The sequence below is a fragment of the Anabrus simplex genome, chromosome 5, assembly GCF_040414725.1.
Source record: "Anabrus simplex isolate iqAnaSimp1 chromosome 5, ASM4041472v1, whole genome shotgun sequence".
Classification (NCBI taxonomy): domain Eukaryota; kingdom Metazoa; phylum Arthropoda; class Insecta; order Orthoptera; family Tettigoniidae; genus Anabrus; species Anabrus simplex.
This window is the reverse complement of record NC_090269.1, coordinates 167,050,512-167,068,691: the sequence shown is the minus strand read 5'-3', so window position 1 is coordinate 167,068,691 and position 18,180 is coordinate 167,050,512. Positions and strand designations below refer to the sequence as shown.

At 36.5% G+C, this 18,180-nt stretch overlaps 1 protein-coding gene and 2 long non-coding RNA genes across 5 annotated transcripts in view; 1 reads left to right on the top strand and 2 right to left on the bottom strand.

The window, feature by feature from the left end:
• Positions 1 to 18,180, bottom strand: part of LOC136873871 (uncharacterized) — a 615,800-nt gene that overhangs the window by 310,085 nt on the left and 287,535 nt on the right. The window lies entirely within an intron of this gene.
• LOC136873874 (uncharacterized) lies at positions 8,277 to 8,556 on the bottom strand. Its single transcript, XR_010860190.1, has 2 exons — positions 8,491 to 8,556; positions 8,277 to 8,390 (listed from the first exon to the last, which is right to left on the bottom strand). It is a non-coding gene; the product is annotated as an uncharacterized lncRNA (long non-coding RNA).
• On the top strand, positions 9,444 to 9,811 carry LOC136873873 (uncharacterized). Its single transcript, XR_010860189.1, has 2 exons — positions 9,444 to 9,597; positions 9,698 to 9,811. It is a non-coding gene; the product is annotated as an uncharacterized lncRNA (long non-coding RNA).

The following is an 18,180-nucleotide window of genomic DNA, read 5'->3' as shown; positions in this document are numbered from 1 at the left end:
TAGCTACAGGGATAGAAAACCGGCGGCCATTACCTGGGCTGATGTACTGCCTGCCGAAGGATGAGGCGCCCCGCCTCCTGTCTTAAAAAAAAAAAACACACACAGTAATTCGACAATCACTAAGACAAGGTAGCTTCAAAAAGCCACAGCTTATACACCCGAGGGGATGATTCGAGAAGGTTCTGGAATAAATCTGGACACACTCACTCATTTTTATTGGCCGAATAAAAATCTATAAGAAGCCTGTGATAGGCTGAAATATTAATACAAAAATTTCTAATTGGCCAGATTCAAAACCTGGCGAGATGAGAAGGAAGGTTTGCAAACCTTGAAATAACAAAATAAATGAACATTGATTTATTTATGAAAACCTAGAAACACAAAACTTCTTTAAATCACAAGTTCTTCCACCTTGCACCAGAGTGCGCGACTTCAGTTTGACGTAAGGACATCTATGGAGAAAAGTACAGACTACTTGCTGTACACCAACACAAAACAAAACAAAACAAAACAAAACAAAACAAAACAAAACAAAACAAAACAAAACAAAACAAAACAAAACAAAACAAAACAAAACAAGTAAATCCAGTAAGTTTAGGAAACTTTAAAATAACACAATACTATGTTATTTATGAGTGACATCTGATTAATGTCCGAACTTCATGCAGTAGCTGTTTCACATTTTGTTTGATAGATAGAGTTCCTTAAGGTGCTTCTTTTAAATGTGCGGGGTTGAGGTGTACCACCAGGTACAATAATAATAATGATTTACCGGGCGGTACACCTCTACGCCGCACATTCAAATTTTTCGCCTTAAAGTACTCCTCTACAGGAGAAACAGTGAACTTAAAACAGGATCTACTTAAACCTTTTCTCTGAAGATGTCACTGTGTGAATTTTGACATGTTTTTGTTTACTATTTATCGAGAAGTTTGGACATTCTCTCATAGATGTCACTGCCTAAAAACTGTGATCATGCACTCTGGTGCGAAGTGGAGGAACTTTCTTGAAGAAATTTGGTACTCATAAGTTTTTGTCCTTACTAAATTTCGTTCTTTCATTTGTGGGTTGGCAATATTAATCATTTCTTTCCGCCAGTTTTGAAGTTAGCCAATCAATAATTTCTGTAATTAATTTTCAGCCAATCCCGTATTTCTTCTTCAATGTTGTGTGTAACTGTGTAATGTGGCCAATAAAAGCCTGTGGGTGTGTCTTAATTATTCATGAAAGGTCTCGAACCTTCCCCGAGGGTATAAAAACTGCTGATAGTCTTGTCTCTCGGCCACTTCATAAACATCTAACATAGTGTATGGACGTGTAGAAGGAGGCGGGAAGCGCCTCTTCCATCAGGCAACAGTTCTTCAGTAAGGTAATAGCCACTTAACATCTTTATTTCTTGCTAGCTCAGCAGTTTAACCCGCGGGAAAGGTCCAAAACCTTTACCATGCAACCCATCTTTACAAATATGTAAATTTCTACCAGTTTATGTAAAAACATAAGTAAATTTGTAACTGTAATTCGGGGATAGAGAGTGCTTTACCCTCTCGAGCTCCCCTTTATATTGGTCTGAGGTGACTACGTTTTGGTATGTGATTTTCTTTTCCTTAATGTTTTAAATTTTTTCCTTATACGAGTCACCTCCATAGTTTGGGAATAGCCCCTGTTTCATCAGCCTAGTGCCTTTTAGGTTTTAAAATGTGTATTTAAGAGTGCAAGTATACGCCTCCATTCTTTTTGGTATTCCGAGCCATTTACTTAACCTGTTCTTTTCCAGCTAAGGCCCAGTAGATTGGCTACAAGATACCCCCGTGTCATTGTTGTAAGTTGTGCCTTGATGGCAATCAATGGTAAAGTCTGATATTGCCTTGTATAGGCGTGAAAAACTGAAAGCGTGTTAGCTCTTTTCCAGTGTGTAAAAGTGCCTCTGGAGGCTTGAGGTTAAAAGTTGGGAGCAAGTGCTCCAGGTATTATGAGTTTTCTGCCCTTTGGTAAATATGTGTTTGTGAGCTGAGAGCTCAGAAAATGTAAAGGGAGGGCTTGAAGCCCAAGTTCTGTTTATACCACCAATCTTATCTTTCCTAGAGTTAATTTTTGCTACTTGTACCTATTGCATTGTTTCTTGCTGTTAAAAAAATATATATATAACCTTGTTACAGTTTTATATAAACTTTAATTTTGTAGTTAGACCCATTCACCCCGGCACCTTCTTTCACCTCTGCTGTTCCTCCAAACTTCGGTAACAAGTGGTAGCAGAGCGTGGGTTTAATTGGTCTCCATTAAACCCCTTTTGACGGTGACACATACTCTAACAATTTTCTCAGTCGCTGCAATTTTCTTTTCCAAATTTGTCTGTCTTTTGTCATCATGTCCGGCCCTCGTGAAGTCCTCCATCCCGGCTATTTGCGCAAGGAGGAATTGATTTATGAACTAACCATTAGAAATGTTCAATCTGGAGGCACGGTTGCGGCCGATACCACCAAGCTTCAAGAATCCGTTGGATTGCCAATTAGTATCCCAAACTTGGGAGAGGCAGATGTTGATGAGGCTCTCTCTACGATCACTGACAATACTAATGAGCTAGCATCTGTAGTTAGTTTTTTTGAAGTGAGTGATCCATCTCCAAAACAACTTAAACGTGTGCAAGCTAGATTGTTTCATTTTTGCCATAGGGTTAGTGATCTATTGTCTCCTAAGTTAAACGACGTCCAGGGTAAGGAAGCTAGCGCTCTTGTTGAACACCTTTCTAAAATGTCGAGTAAGGTTATTCAATTGTTATCTGGATCTGCTACTCCCAAAACCGACCAGCCCACTGTGGTAAACATAGCTAGCGAGGAGGATTTCTTCCAAGGATGAAGAAGATAGAAAATCTGTAGCAACTCAACAAACTTCTGCCCCATTAGAAAATGAATCTGAGCGTCGTACCTCAATCCCACCATTTGTGTTGAATAATGCAGTCTCTGAAACAGCTTCTCCGCACCTGAGGCCTTTACCTACTATGTTACCCGGGTTCAGTAGTTTGCCTCATCCTTTAGTGATGTTGCTTACGGGTATTTCTAAGTTCTCCGTTAACTCTACTAGTGATGTCATTTCATTTTTAAGATTTTTAGTCGAGTTTCAGGATCACGCTCTTGTCTTTTCTCTTTCTCCGTGTCAAATTCTCCAAATTATTTACCCCTACTCCATAGGTGTCCTCTCGGACAAGATCGTTAGAGCAATTGCTGAACAGTCATCTATAGAAGATTTCCACGCCCATTCGCCAGCGAATTTCATTCCGGCTAGGGCAAGGACCTCTCTAATAGAAAAGTACTATTACCGAGTACAGCGTCTGGATGAAAATCTCGCCAATTTCATCCAAGACATTATGTTCTACACTAGGGTGTTTGCTCTTCATTTCCCAGAAGACCAAATTGTGCAGGTGATTGTGGAAGAGATTTCACCAACCTATAGGTCATACTTGTGTTTTGCGTCGCGTTCGCAAAACTTTGCTGAGTTAGAAATGCCGATAGATTACGTGTCGCTAAGGAGCCCCCTCCGTCCTTGGGTAATTTTCGGCCTCCACTTCGCCGAACCTTCACAACCCGCACATGTTATGAATGTGGATCGGCAGATCATCTCCGGAACAAGTGCCCTTTGATCAAATCCAATGGGACAAAGAACGGAGCAGGGTCATCCCAAGGCAGTTTCAAATGCGCCTTGTTCTCCCATATAGCCAAGAATTGCCCTAATGCTAATAGCACCCCCTCTTGTTCAACTTCTGGTGCAACTTCCACCAAAGCAAATAATCAAAAGTGACTAGTGGCTTCGGCTGAGTCGGCAAATTCATCTTTTCAAGGCTCAGCCCCAAGTAAACCATCCGAAATCTCAGGCTCGGAACATGGTGGAAAGTCTTCCAACCCCACATTTGAATGCCCTAAAGAATGTCTTAAGATTGCGGCGGAGACACCCGCAACAGTACCTTTCCTGAAAATTGAGTTGAATAATGAACCGATTACTGCTCTATTAGACTCTGGGAGTGTGAGTTCCTTTATTTCGGCTGAATGGTATTCCAAATTAAAGTCTGCCTGTAAATTTTCTGATTATTGTTCGTCTTCGGTTCAATGCATTTCGGCCAACATTTCTCCATTAGAAGTTTTAGGTTTCCTATATGCCAAAATTCGCATTTCAAAATTCACTTGGAAAGTAAAACTGTTTGTGGCTAAGCACTTGTCTTGCCCAATTATATTAGGAGCAGATCTCATGTCTCACACCGGTTTAGTGCTCTACATTCAGAGCAAGTCGTGCACCTTCAAGTTTGCCAATGATTGTAAAATCCCCTTGCTAAAATGTAATTCTGTGTCATGTTGATCTGTTTCGCCTACCCAGGATGAGATGTTCTTAGACCTTAGACATCTACCTGTGGAGCAGGCTGAGAGTATTCATAAGTTGTGTCAGTCCTTTCCTGATGTTTTTTCTGATACTCTTGGTGTTACTGACCTTATCGAATACAAGATCGAGGTTACGGATTCGATTCCTAACCGATTTCTACCTTATAGGTTATCTCCACCTAAAATGAAGGCTCTGAAGGAGATCATAGATCAAATGCTAAAAGATGGTATAATTCGACCCTCTAAGTCAGCGTATTCATCGCGTATCTTCCTAGTTCCGAAACCTCAAGGTGGTTTCAGGCCTGTGATTGACTATAGGGAATTAAATCGGAAGGTGGTGTTATAATCTGTGCCCCTCCCCGACCTTCACTCTTGTTTCTCATGGTATCGGAAAGCTAAGTTCTTCACCATCCTAGACCTTAATCAGGCATATAACCAGATCCCTCTAGCAGAGGAATCGAAACACCTTACAGGTTTTGCCACGGACTGAAACTTGTATGAGTACAACCGCGTGCCTTTCGGGCTCCCCACGGGAGCACCTGTGCTTACGAGACTGCTACATAGGGTCTTCTCTGATATCAAATTTGAGTACTTATACCATTATCTTGATGATGTCATCTTATTTTCCGAGACCTTTGAAGAACATCTAGATCATCTGAATGAGGCCCTTAATCGCCTTTGCCAGGCAGGGTTAACTGTGAAGTTATCTAAGGTTGCTTTCACTAAGCCTACCATGTCATTTCTGGGGCATATTGTGTCGCCCGATGGGGTCGCAGTGGATCATTCTAGAACACAGGCCATCCGTGATTTCAAACCTCTGAAGGAGAGCAAAGCAATTGCCAGATTCATTGGCATGGTGAATTTCTTCAGGAAATGTATTCCCAACTTCGCTAACAGAGCGGCACCCTTGAACTAACTTTGTAGGAAAGGCGTCAAATTCGAGTCGGGGCCTTCTCAACAAGCCTCTTTCGAAGACCTAAAATTAGCCCTCTGTAACGCCCCTGTCCTTGCCATGCCGGATTACTGGAAGAAATTCATCGTCGGCGGTGGCTGCAGTCCTTCTTCAAGAGACTGAACTAGGGAAGCGACCCATCGCCTATGCATCTAGGACTCTATCGGCTCAAGAAGCTAAGTATTCCATCTAAGAACTTGAAGGTTTGGCAGTCTTATTTGCGCTAGAGAAGTTCCGCATCTATCTGGAACACATCAAGTTCGACCTGGAAACAGATAACCAAGCCTTAAGTTGGGTCTTAGCTAGGCCGCGTCGTACTGGTCGTATAGCCCACTGGGCCATCAGAATTTCTGCATTCCAGTTTGATGTTAGGCATATAAGAGGGTCTGAAAACGTTGTTGCGGATGGATTAAGCCGCACGTTCGCTCATGATGTGGCGACCGCTGAACAGTAAGACAGTTCTTCGCTGCCCGAGTCCATACCTCCTGGTGTAAATGCCATTCTAACTGATGCTCCCATGTTGCTTAGGGATATTGAAAAATATCAACGTGAAGATCTGATGCTGGCCCCTATTATGGAAACCCTTTCTTCTGGGGAACATGTCGTCCCTTATGTGTTGAGGAATGGGGTTTTATGTTGCCTCTCTATAGAACAGGACATTGAGATCTTGGAGAAATTAGGAAAAGGAGGTTTGCTGGATGTTACGGCGGGTTGCTATATACACCTGGATCAGTATTTTAATCCAAACCTTAATTTAAGTGAAATTTCTGAAAAATCAAATATTCTTTTTTATTTCTTTATTGAGATTTTAAAAAATATACATATCCCGGTCAATAGGACGGTGTTTCATATTATGCGTAATAGCTTTACTAGATGCTTTTTATGACCACGCCCTTCGGAGCTCCAACAAGTTGCTGCTCCTCAGTTGCTACTCCCACTTTCCCCTATTTCCCCCCTTCGGTCCCGGTTAACCTTGGACACTCGATTACTAACACAACACTGCTCGCTAGGCTTCATTGTGCTATACATGGACAGCGATCTTTTGAGGTGAGTCACATAAAAACGTTTATGTTGTATGACGTAAATTTATATTTTGCCTCTTCAGTTAAGTGATAGTTTATTATATTCCTATTATTTCAGGTCCGCATTGAACTGGGAACGTTGTACTTGTTAACATCTTAAAGGACCGACTGGTCGTTTCCACCTCACTAGGATTGCCCCATTAAAGCAACTCTGAAAATTTTATTGAAGTATTTTAATACGATTCTACGTCACGCTTTAAGAAGTGTGTTAAATTAAGCTAATGTTTCTTCAAGACTATTTTATTTTTAAGTTGTTGTTCTTTTAAATCCATGTTATTTTATTAGTGAGCAAACTGGTTTACATGTTTTCACCAATTTAAGGTTTAAGACTCGCAAGTCTCGGACTTGTAGAAAATATGGACTTTGAGACAGTATAATTATAACACAGTTTTAAGTTGTTAATATGGTTTCAAATTGTGTTCAATTTGACATAGGTAAACTTATGTGATTGCCAATTTTTCCAAGAACCTATATCAGCTGATGATGACGCAAAAAGGGCGTCGAAACTAGTTCTGATTGAAATATATGTTGTAATTTCATCTAAACAACAGTTTTTATGTACTGAATAAGGTGGATCCAAATTATAATAAAAGTTGTATACGCTCATCATCACTTGTATGCTTAGCTCTGCCCATCTACAAGAATGTAAACAAAACCAAATGTCAATTTACATACAAAATAATACTGCATGGAGGTTTGTTGACAAATAATATCGCTAGCCCCCAAAACAACTGCAAAACATAAATTTAAACAGGACTTCAGTAAAACGGCTCTATTATTTTGACCCATAAGATTCTTACCTTTGTGCCCGTTGCATTTCCTAAACGTTTACAAAATGGCGCCGAAGGAAGGTATGGCCCACTCAACTTAAAAGAATACACAATGAAGACGTGATATTGTGGTATAACAGAAGGCCGTGTATATCTGGGAACGGATGTATACCGAAGGCGGTGCAGAACAGCAAAAATTCAAGTAGATTGTTTTAAAGAAAAAAATAGAACAGAAGAGATTATTAAAAAAAAAGTACTTGGAAAACTGAATTGTCAGAGTCAAGAGGTGAATTGCGAACGTGCTACGTATAGGACGGAATTCTGCGAGATTTCGGCAAAATTCTTGAAGAAAGACTACATTCATTAAGAAAACGGGATAATCAATCAAAAAATATACTGTGAATAGCCAAAATATTACAGATAAGCGAGCTCGGATTAAATACGCTTATTGGAACCCGAAGAGCAAGTCCAACATTATCGCAGGGAAGAATTATACGAACTGCACAAGAAAGATAAGAACTGAAGGAAGGTTATTTTATTGGCGCAGAGGCTAAGAGGAAAATAGTTCTGAAGATTATTTAAGCTAATTCTGAAGATTTTCTCCCCGAAAAAGATAAAATATATTATACGCAATTTTTAAGAGTTAATAATATATATCGCAGAAGAAGGATAAGAAGAGTAACTTAAGAAAAATATTATTCTTATATGAATTTTATAACAAACATGTTCTCCTCGGGAATCTTTAACTTTAACTAAGGTTAAGTTATGAGTAGGTTCCTACCTTCCAATACTTATCAATTTCTATATAATAGGTTTATTAATTACATAACATAAACCATATAATCTCTAGTACATGTTTCTTTCCGATTATGGAACATCTTCAGCTAAAATTTGACAAAAAGGCAAGACAATTAAAATACATTGATGTTATGATGATACAAAAGCTAAAAGATATGATAAAATGACACGTAGATTAAAACATATAATTATGATGATGAAATAAAGTTCATTCATGTTGGTTAAAAATTCAACAAGTCAGTGTTCAAATGACGAATTAAAAACGGCGATAAAGTTCTTCTTCATGTTGGAGACGTGTACATTTTGTTAATCTTGAAGATAAATTGGAGAAATACAAGATTTTCTTAATGTATATTTATCGGGGGAACTCTTGATAAAATAACCGTAGTTGAAGTTGAGTTGTGGTTAGATTATTGAAATGAGTCTGAAACGAGAAAAGAATGAGTAAAATAGAAAATATTTTAAGGAGAAAACCTTGTTAAAAATGTATGTTCGCGAGAATGAAGGATAATGGAGTTGATTACCTTATAGACAGTCGTGTCGTATTTAACGTCCTCCCTTATGTCGTGTTGTTAACTGACTGAGTCCTGTGTACGTGTGTAAGGCACTTGCGAAGGGCGGGGAGTATTGGAAGGAGAGGTAAGTGACGTGAGGAGAGCGGGTGAAATGTTGTGTAGGGTGGAGCTAACTGAGGAGTGGCGTTGTGATAGGCTAGGGGAAACGGAAGGAAAGGTAGGGGGACAATTGTGTGGGGTGGAGCTAATCGAAAGGAGGTGTGTTGGTTGTTTGTTGGGATTCTTTTTGATGGTTTTTCTAGATGAATCTAATTTGGTAGCCTCTTCTAATAATATATTTATATTTTCCGTAATTTCGTTAACATTCTGGTTGGGATTTCGCTTCTGATCAATTTCAATATAGATATTTTCAAGAATATTCATTAATTTGCCTTTGTTTAGCGTTCGTAGAATGGTTAAGTCCCTTTCTATCGATGTAAAACTGTGTTTATGTTCGGTCATGTGAAGACTCATGGCCGAGTACTTCCTGTGTTTTTCGGCATTAATATGTTCTTGATATCTTGCTAAGAAATTACGGCCTGTTTGTCCGATATAAGAATTGGCACAATTTGAGCATTTAAGCCTATATATCCCGGAATTTAAATATTTGTTATTACTTGCAATGCTTTGATGATTGAAAATTAAACATTGATTGTTGTTATTGGTGCGAAAAGCAATTTTAAAATTGAATTTCTTAAAAATGTTAGTAATCTGGTAAATATTCCCATTATTATAAGTAAAGGTGGCGAAGTTTTTCTTTTTATGTTCATTTACCAGCTGCGTTTGAGGTTTATTCTTCATTTTATTCATTAATCTATCTATGTAGTGTTTTGTGTATTCATTGCTTATCGCTATTTTGTAAATGAGATTAATTTCTTTCTTTTTGGAGGCCTATCACAACGCCACTCCTCAGTTAGCTCCACCCTACACAACATTTCACCCGCTCTCCTCACGTCACTTACCTCTCCTTCCAATACTCCCCGCCCACCGCAAGTGCCTTACACACGTACACAGGACTCAGTCAGTTAACAACACGACATAAGGGAGGACGTTAAATACGACACGACTGTCTATAAGGTAATCAACTCCATTATCCTTCATTCTCGCGAACATACATTTTTAACAAGGTTTTCTCCTTAAAATATTTTCTATTTTACTCATTCTTTTCTCGTTTCAGACTCATTTCAATAATCTAACCACAACTCAACTTCAACTACGGTTATTTTATCAAGAGTTCCCCCGATAAATATACATTAAGAAAATCTTGTATTTCTCCAATTTATCTTCAAGATTAACAAAATGTACACGTCTCCAACATGAAGAAGAACTTTATCGCCGTTTTTAATTCGTCATTTGAACACTGACTTGTTGAATTTTTAACCAACATGAATGAACTTTATTTCATCATCATAATTATATGTTTTAATCTACGTGTCATTTTATCATATCTTTTAGCTTTTGTATCATCATAACATCAATGTATTTTAATTGTCTTGCCTTTTTGTCAAATTTTAGCTGAAGATGTTCCATAATCGGAACGAAACATGTACTAGAGATTATATGGTTTATGTTATGTAATTAATAAACCTATTACATAGAAATTGATAAGTATTGGAAGGTGGGAACCTACTCATAACTTAACCTTAGTTGTGCTGAGCCAATACGGAACAAATATGAGATTTATAAGCTGTAATTTAGCCAACCAGGCAAAAAAAACAATCAAATGCCTATTTGAACTTAAAGATTAAATTGTCAAAAATTGGCAAGGACATAAATTTCCTAAAACAATGTTTACATCAAAAACTCGTTCCTAAATTTCTAAATTCAGTACAGAGAAAACCTTGTACAACAAAATGGCATAAAGCTACTCAAGAAAAAACTAACGACTTATGGCTCAAAAATGAAATTAAATTTCTATACAGAAAATAGTCTTTTTTAAACTCTAAGTTATATAATGCTCATCTAGAAGCTTCCTCCCTTATGGCCCCTATTGAATGGGATTCCTTTTTGAAATATGGTGATACTAAAATTCAAAATATCTTAGATAAGAAACAAGAAACCTTGAACAAAAAACTTTACGGTCTTACTCTAAATCAAAAAAACATAAATCAGTCAAAAGAATCCTCCATTAACATCAAACCCAATTCAACCTTTCACCCCCCAACTAAGAATCTAACTGACGTTGTTTTCGAGGACAAAGAGTTGCAGATTATCAACAAAGGACCCAAACATAATTGGTCTAATCCATACAACCAAAAGCAATACATAACAACCATTGCTGAAGTAGAACAAGTCATAGCTCAGCTTCCAATAGATCGACAACTTGAAACTAAATTCGAAGTCAAAAAGAAACTTGAAGAATTATTTAAAGATCAGAAAGTTAACACACCCCATTTACCCTCTACAGATATAAAAGGCCTAAAACAAAAAATAAAAGATAATGACCTTACAATCACAAAGGCAGATAAAGGTAATGTGTCAGTTATTATGCATAAAAAAGAATATATAGAAAAAACCGAAGCATTTTTTTCAGATAATACTTTCACAAAAAATTTAAAAAGACCCGACTAACTCTGGCCAAAGAAAACTAAAACAAATACTTAAAAACATTAATTTCATCCTTAATGAGAACGAAATATCAAACCTAATTAATATGAATCCAAGACTACCAACAGCAAGAGCTTTGCCTAAGATACATAAACCTGACACACCCATTAGACCAATCATTAACTTTAGAAATAGCCCCACCTACAAAACCTCTAAATTTATCAATAGCTTCCTAAAAAAGTACTATACTTTCCAAAGCACAACCACAATCAATAATTCAATAGAATTTTGTAAAATTATCAAGAACTCAAAATTAAAACCATCTTTCACCTTGAACTCATTCGACGTCACTAATATGTATTCTACGATCCCCATGAAAGAAACTTTAAATATAATTAAGAACAACTTAAAGACATACAGAAAACTTAGTAACCATGAAATAGAAGAATTTATGTTACTCCTAGAATTTACACTTAACAATAATTACTTTTCCTTCAATAACACAGTATATCAACAAAGTGGTCTTCCTATGGGATCTCCAGCGTCAGGTATCCTTGCTGAAATATACATGGATCACTTAGAAAAACATAAAATTTTAAATGATGAAAAAGGTATCATTATCTGGCTAAGGTTTGTCGATGATATCTTTGCAATTATAGATGAACAAATCAATAGTAGCACTAATTTATTAGACCAGATCAACATTTTAGACCCTTTCATAAAATTTACGTTAGAAACCGAGAACAATAAAAAACTAAATTTCCTTGATTTAACAATCGAAAGGAAAGAAGAAAAGTTGGCCTTTACAATCTTTAGAAAACCGACTCAAACTATAAATACCATACGAAAAGATTCGTACCATCCTGAGGCACATAAAAGGAGTTCCTTTTTAAGCATGTTAAATAGAGCCTTTAACATTCCCTTGTCCAAAAACGACCTCCAAAGAGAAATTAATCTCATTTACAAAATAGCGATAAGCAATGGATACACAAAACACTACATAGATAGATTAATGAATAAAATGAAGAATAAACCTCAAACGCAGCTGGTAAATGAACATAAAAAGAAAAACTTCACCACCTTTACTTATAATAACGGGAATATTTACCAGATTACTAACATTTTTAAGAAATTCAATTTTAAAATTGCTTTTCGCGCCAATAACAACAATCAATGTTTAATTTTCAATCATCAAAGCATTGCAAGTAATAACAAATATTTAAATTCTGGGATATATAGGCTTAAATGCTCAAATTGTGCCAATTCTTATTTCGGACAAACAGGCCGTAATTTCTTAGTAAGATATCAAGAACATATTAATGCCGAAAAACACAGGAAGTACTCGGCCATGAGTCTTCACATGACCGAACATAAACACAGTTTTACATCGATAGAAAGGGACTTAACCATTCTACGAACGCTAAACAAAGGCAAATTAATGAATATTCTTGAAAATATCTATATTGAAATTGATCAGAAGCGAAATCCCAACCAGAATGTTAACGAAATTACGGAAAATATAAATATATTATTAGAAGAGGCTACCAAATTAGATTCATCTAGAAAAACCATCAAAAAGAATCCCAACAAACAACCAACACACTTCCTTCCGATTAGCTCCACCCCACACAATTGTCCCCCTACCTTTCCTTCCGTTTCCCCTAGCCTATCACAACGCCACTCCTCAGTTAGCTCCACCCTACACAACATTTCACCCGCTCTCCTCACGTCACTTACCTCTCCTTCCAATACTCCCCGCCCACCGCAAGTGCCTTACACACGTACACAGGACTCAGTCAGTTAACAACACGACATAAGGGAGGACGTTAAATACGACACGACTGTCTATAAGGTAATCAACTCCATTATCCTTCATTCTCGCGAACATACATTTTTAACAAGGTTTTCTCCTTAAAATATTTTCTATTTTACTCATTCTTTTCTCGTTTCAGACTCATTTCAATAATCTAACCACAACTCAACTTCAACTACGGTTATTTTATCAAGAGTTCCCCCGATAAATATACATTAAGAAAATCTTGTATTTCTCCAATTTAACTTCAAGATTAACAAAATGTACACGTCTCCAACATGAAGAAGAACTTTATCGCCGTTTTTAATTCGTCATTTGAACACTGACTTGTTGAATTTTTAACCAACATGAATGAACTTTATTTCATCATCATAATTATATGTTTTAATCTACGTGTCATTTTATCATATCTTTTAGCTTTTGTATCATCATAACATCAATGTATTTTAATTGTCTTGCCTTTTTGTCAAATTTTAGCTGAAGATGTTCCATAATCGGAACGAAACATGTACTAGAGATTATATGGTTTATGTTATGTAATTAATAAACCTATTATATAGAAACTGATAAGTATTGGAAGGTGGGAATCTACTCATAATTTAACCTTAGTTGTGCTGAGCCAATACGGAATAAATATGAGATTTATAAGCTGTAATCTTTAACTTTGTTGGCAGCCTCACGAAGAAGATGATGAACTGCTAGACACTTAAGATGGACCGACCTGGAGAGAGGTATCATTCAGCCAGATGACCAGCCCATGACGAGAGAGGTATTATTCAGTCAGATGACCAGCCCATGACGAGAGAGGTATTATCCAGCCAGATGACCAGCCCATGACGAGAGATGGTTATTGCCTACCAAGACCAGTTATGAACGGGAGAAGATAGATAGATAGATAGATCGATAGATAAAGCCTTTATTTTCAGTGGCGAAGTTAGGGCTCTTGGCCCTGCTCAACCCTAGATCCAGACCGCAAAACTAACCACGTGGTGGTCAAAGAGGAACAACTGACATCGGAGTAACGAGAAACGAGCTAAGTCTTTACAATTAGTATCATAATTCTTAAATTATATGATTAGTTGGCATATTCTTTGGAGTTGAATAGATGTTTGAAACCATGATATTTAAGTGTGCAAGTGATAATATGCAGTGAGGTGTGAGATATTTAAGATATTAATGCTATATTAAGGCAGTGTAGAACTATATATATATATTTCGCGAACGGATTACCGTATCTGAGCAATTAAATCAGTGAAGTAGTAGAGAATACAATTTGAAATGACTAGACATCACAGCTGATCGCTAAGAGCTAACATATGTTGTAGGATATTGATAAATCTTGCATAGAATGTATTCCTGGACTACGTCATAGATGGACCGGCGTCAGAAGTGAATGATTGTAATTATGTACTCCTTGAGGGCGATATTGTGGTAACAGAAACTTATGCATCGTAATTTTATTGAGAAGAGTTAAGTATGGAAAACACATAGTGACATATTTATCAAAGCAATATGTTAGTAATTGCAACATTTGTGTTGAAGGTTATGTAATAAGAAGGTATATCAAGTGATATGAAGAATTATATTATGATTTATGGTAAATGCAAGGTATATATATGTTGAAGGAAGTTAAATGTCACTTGTGGAAGGTATGAAACTAATGAAACGATGCAAATAAATAAGAGGAAGTAGACCGCGGGAGTAACCAGAATTAAGGTATGGATATTGAATATTGATATTTAAGTGAGATTTAGATGGTGATGTAGTGTCAAGATAGCTGTTATGTAGGAAGTGTATGAGTTCTCTGACACATTCTCGAATCGTATAAATGCCAGATATAAGACATAGTATACATATGCAGTAGTGTAATCGCAAAGCTTTATATTGAAATGTTCATCTTCACACTGCATAAACGAATTAAATAACTTGCACAGTAAGGATTATGATTAGTATACGATGGATTTAAGCATATCGAGCAATACATATATAAATTAAGAATTATGTGGATAGAATAGGAAGATTATTTATTTTTAAACAATGTATAGTTGAATTTGAATTTTATAAAAGGTTAATATATAGGAAGATGATACATTAGGAGCCGGATTTAGCAGGCATTAGGGATGTAAAGACTTAGCATGTGAATCGTAACTGATTTATATCCGAGAATGAACCCGAATTAATTGAGTTCAGATTTTTGTCTTTTTTTAATGGTGATATAATAATGAGAAGAGACTTTGATATGTTATTACAATATAATAATTGTAATTGGATAATGCATTCCAGTGATACATAGGATGTCCCAAGGATAATTATTGACAGTAACGTTGAGATTTTTGATTTCATTTCAGAAACAATTCGAATAAGTTGATGTTATATTTTTTTTTAAATAATTGACTTACAAATCTTGAAATATTTTATTCTATATAGTGATAAATGTAGCCCGTTCCCAAGTTTAGTTCTCATTTCTTAGGGTGATTCTCTAATTAAATAAAATGTGGATTATTATTTTTATATAATTTGTGAGTGTTAATTTTTAGTGTTAGTTAATTTTTTATCTACTTTGTAAGTTGAGACATTAATTAATTGCATAAACGTGAATGCATTTATTGGTGATGCCATAACATTAGCATTGGGACTAGGCGAATACTACTGCGTCCTTTTTGGGTGAACTTTTCTCTTTATGAATTCACGTAAAACGGAACCGAATGGAAAATGTTTAGATTTTTCACATGGAATGAAATACCCTGGAATTACTTTGAGCTGTCGGGAGTTATTTGCAATCCGTTATGACAGATGGGTGCACCTTTATGCCATTTTTTTGCACGTCTAGCTCAAATGCTTCCTTTTGCACGACTACAGATAGCAGGGACTGACAACACAGTACTCGTGGAGACTTTGCGAATTAATAGATATCCTAGTTCTTAATCCTGTCAATAGAGGTGGCTCTATTATTGTGACCGCCACTGTATGTATTGGAAGAAGTTTGAAACTTAAATCTTCAGATGTCTCTACTGTTGACTTATGTGCCCCCTCTCGTGGGAGGATGGATAATTGATTTTCAAAGGAATTTTATATTGTTTTCTTGTGTGCTACAGTTACTAGCACTTCTACCACTTCCTTCTTCCTTAAATGTTTAGCCGGTCAGAAATTTCGGTAGATATATTTTGTAACCATAATTGGGGGTGTGTACAGGCCATCGGCCTAGAAAGTTCTGCAACTTTTTCCCCTGCTATAAAAGCTGGGAGCTTTTGGGCCATGTAGTCTTCTTCTTCGCTCCAGTCTAGAGTGCATACGTTAATGGAGTCACATGGTTAGTGAGCAGTGTGAACGACCACAAAGAATGCTGTGTGTTCATGAGACAATGTTACCAGCACTTGACAGAAAGGAGGAACTGTACTGAGAAATTTGCTCTCAGTGGCAATGGTCAAGCGCTTCTTCTCTGAACAGTGTTCAATAATTTTTTAAATATTTTTTTAATTTTTATTTATTTTTAAGGGAAGATGTCTGCCAGAATTCTCCATGGGTGAGAGCGTGAGATAAGCAAACTGCAGGTTTTCTGGCAAAAGGTTTGTTGCTTGTTCAGTAATCAATCCAGGGTATATTAATGACTAGGGAGCGGATTTCCATGCTGTAATAAGTTAGATTTCAACAAGTCAAAGGCATCCTATAGCCAGCACATAAGATTAGTAGCAAATGTTGTATAAATATTAGGGGTTTTAAAGGGCCAGCCCCTACTGTTTATGCAACTCTTTACATAGGAATGTTGTTTGGCCCTGAAGAAGCTTTCTACTCGTTGAAATCTAACCCATTACTGCTTACGAATCTGCTCCCTATTAAGGGCAACGGCAAATATGTAAAGAACTCCAGTAATTATTTCAGAAAGCCTTATAGGAATTTTATACATATACAAGCCGTTCAAAGAAAATCATCATTGGTTTTATTGGAATCAAATGGCATCACAGTTACAGGTCTTTACAAACACAGGCAACCTATCATGGACTTTGCTTTAAGTCATCTTTTCACTTAATATTAATGCCTTCAAATACCACCAGTCTTCCAACTAAATCATTTACATCAGAAAAAATTATTTCAAAAACATTGAAGGACAGTCAACGACATTGATACTAGTGGTGGATTAACTAATAAAGATAAGATGGAGTAAAACATCGATGATCATAATGATAATGCAAAGTGTTTAACATCCCTCCTTATTCTTCTTCTGTTCGATTTTTGCCACTATGGACCAAGGAGTGACAACTACGGTATCTTGGATCATCTTTTGCCTCCCCTGGCTTTGATCTTCTGCCAATATAACTTCATTCATTGACTTAACTGCTTCCTTCTTTCTTCTGAAAACACTTTTGAAGATTGCTTTTCTCCTTCTCTTGTAAGCCTCTGAAATCTGAAACTAATTGTCAAAAGTGGTTCCTATTTTAGATGTCTTCTACTGAAATGGATTTTAAGAAGTTGGACTGCCAGAAATTACTCTGAACAGAGGTCTTCGAGTGTGCTAATAAATTTATTGGTACATGTCTCTTATATTTAAGCATTCTTAAATCTTAACTGATAGTTCTGTGATTCGATCCTGCAATGATCAGCATAGATGGCAAGCATCTAATCAACTATATTAAGCAGAAAGTTGCAGTAAAATGAAAGATGATTTTAATAATAATACTCATGTTATTTGCTTTTATGTTCTGCTAACTACTTTGACCGCAGTTCTTTTACGTGTCAGTAAATCTACTGACATGAGGCTGAGCCACTGATAATATAGTAACAATAACATTATTAATTTTACGACCCACTACCAGTTTTCAGAGATGCCAAGGAGTTCGAATTTTGTTCTGCAGGAGTTTTCTGACATGCCCATAAATCTATCAACATGAGGCTGACATACATGAGCACATTCATATACCATCGAACTGAGCCAGGATTGAACTCACCAACAGCTAAGAAGGCCAGTGCTCTACTGTCCAAACTACTCAGCCCACCACTGATAATATAGTGTTCTATTTATTGTACAGCATTCTTAAATTTATACTGCATGAGTACAAACCATGCAATATTTAAATACCTTATATGCTGTCAGAATTATTTTAAAGCACACAATCTGCCAATAAAATACATGTAATAGAACCATTGAATAAATAAACTTGTTTATAATAATTAAAAGTAAAATTTAATATGGAAGAGTAAAATGCTTAGTACTGTGACAAAATATTCTTTTTTACACAAAAAAATTCTTAAATTGCTGTATGATTTCCTATGCATACATTTTTTTTTCAAGAGTATCCCTTCTT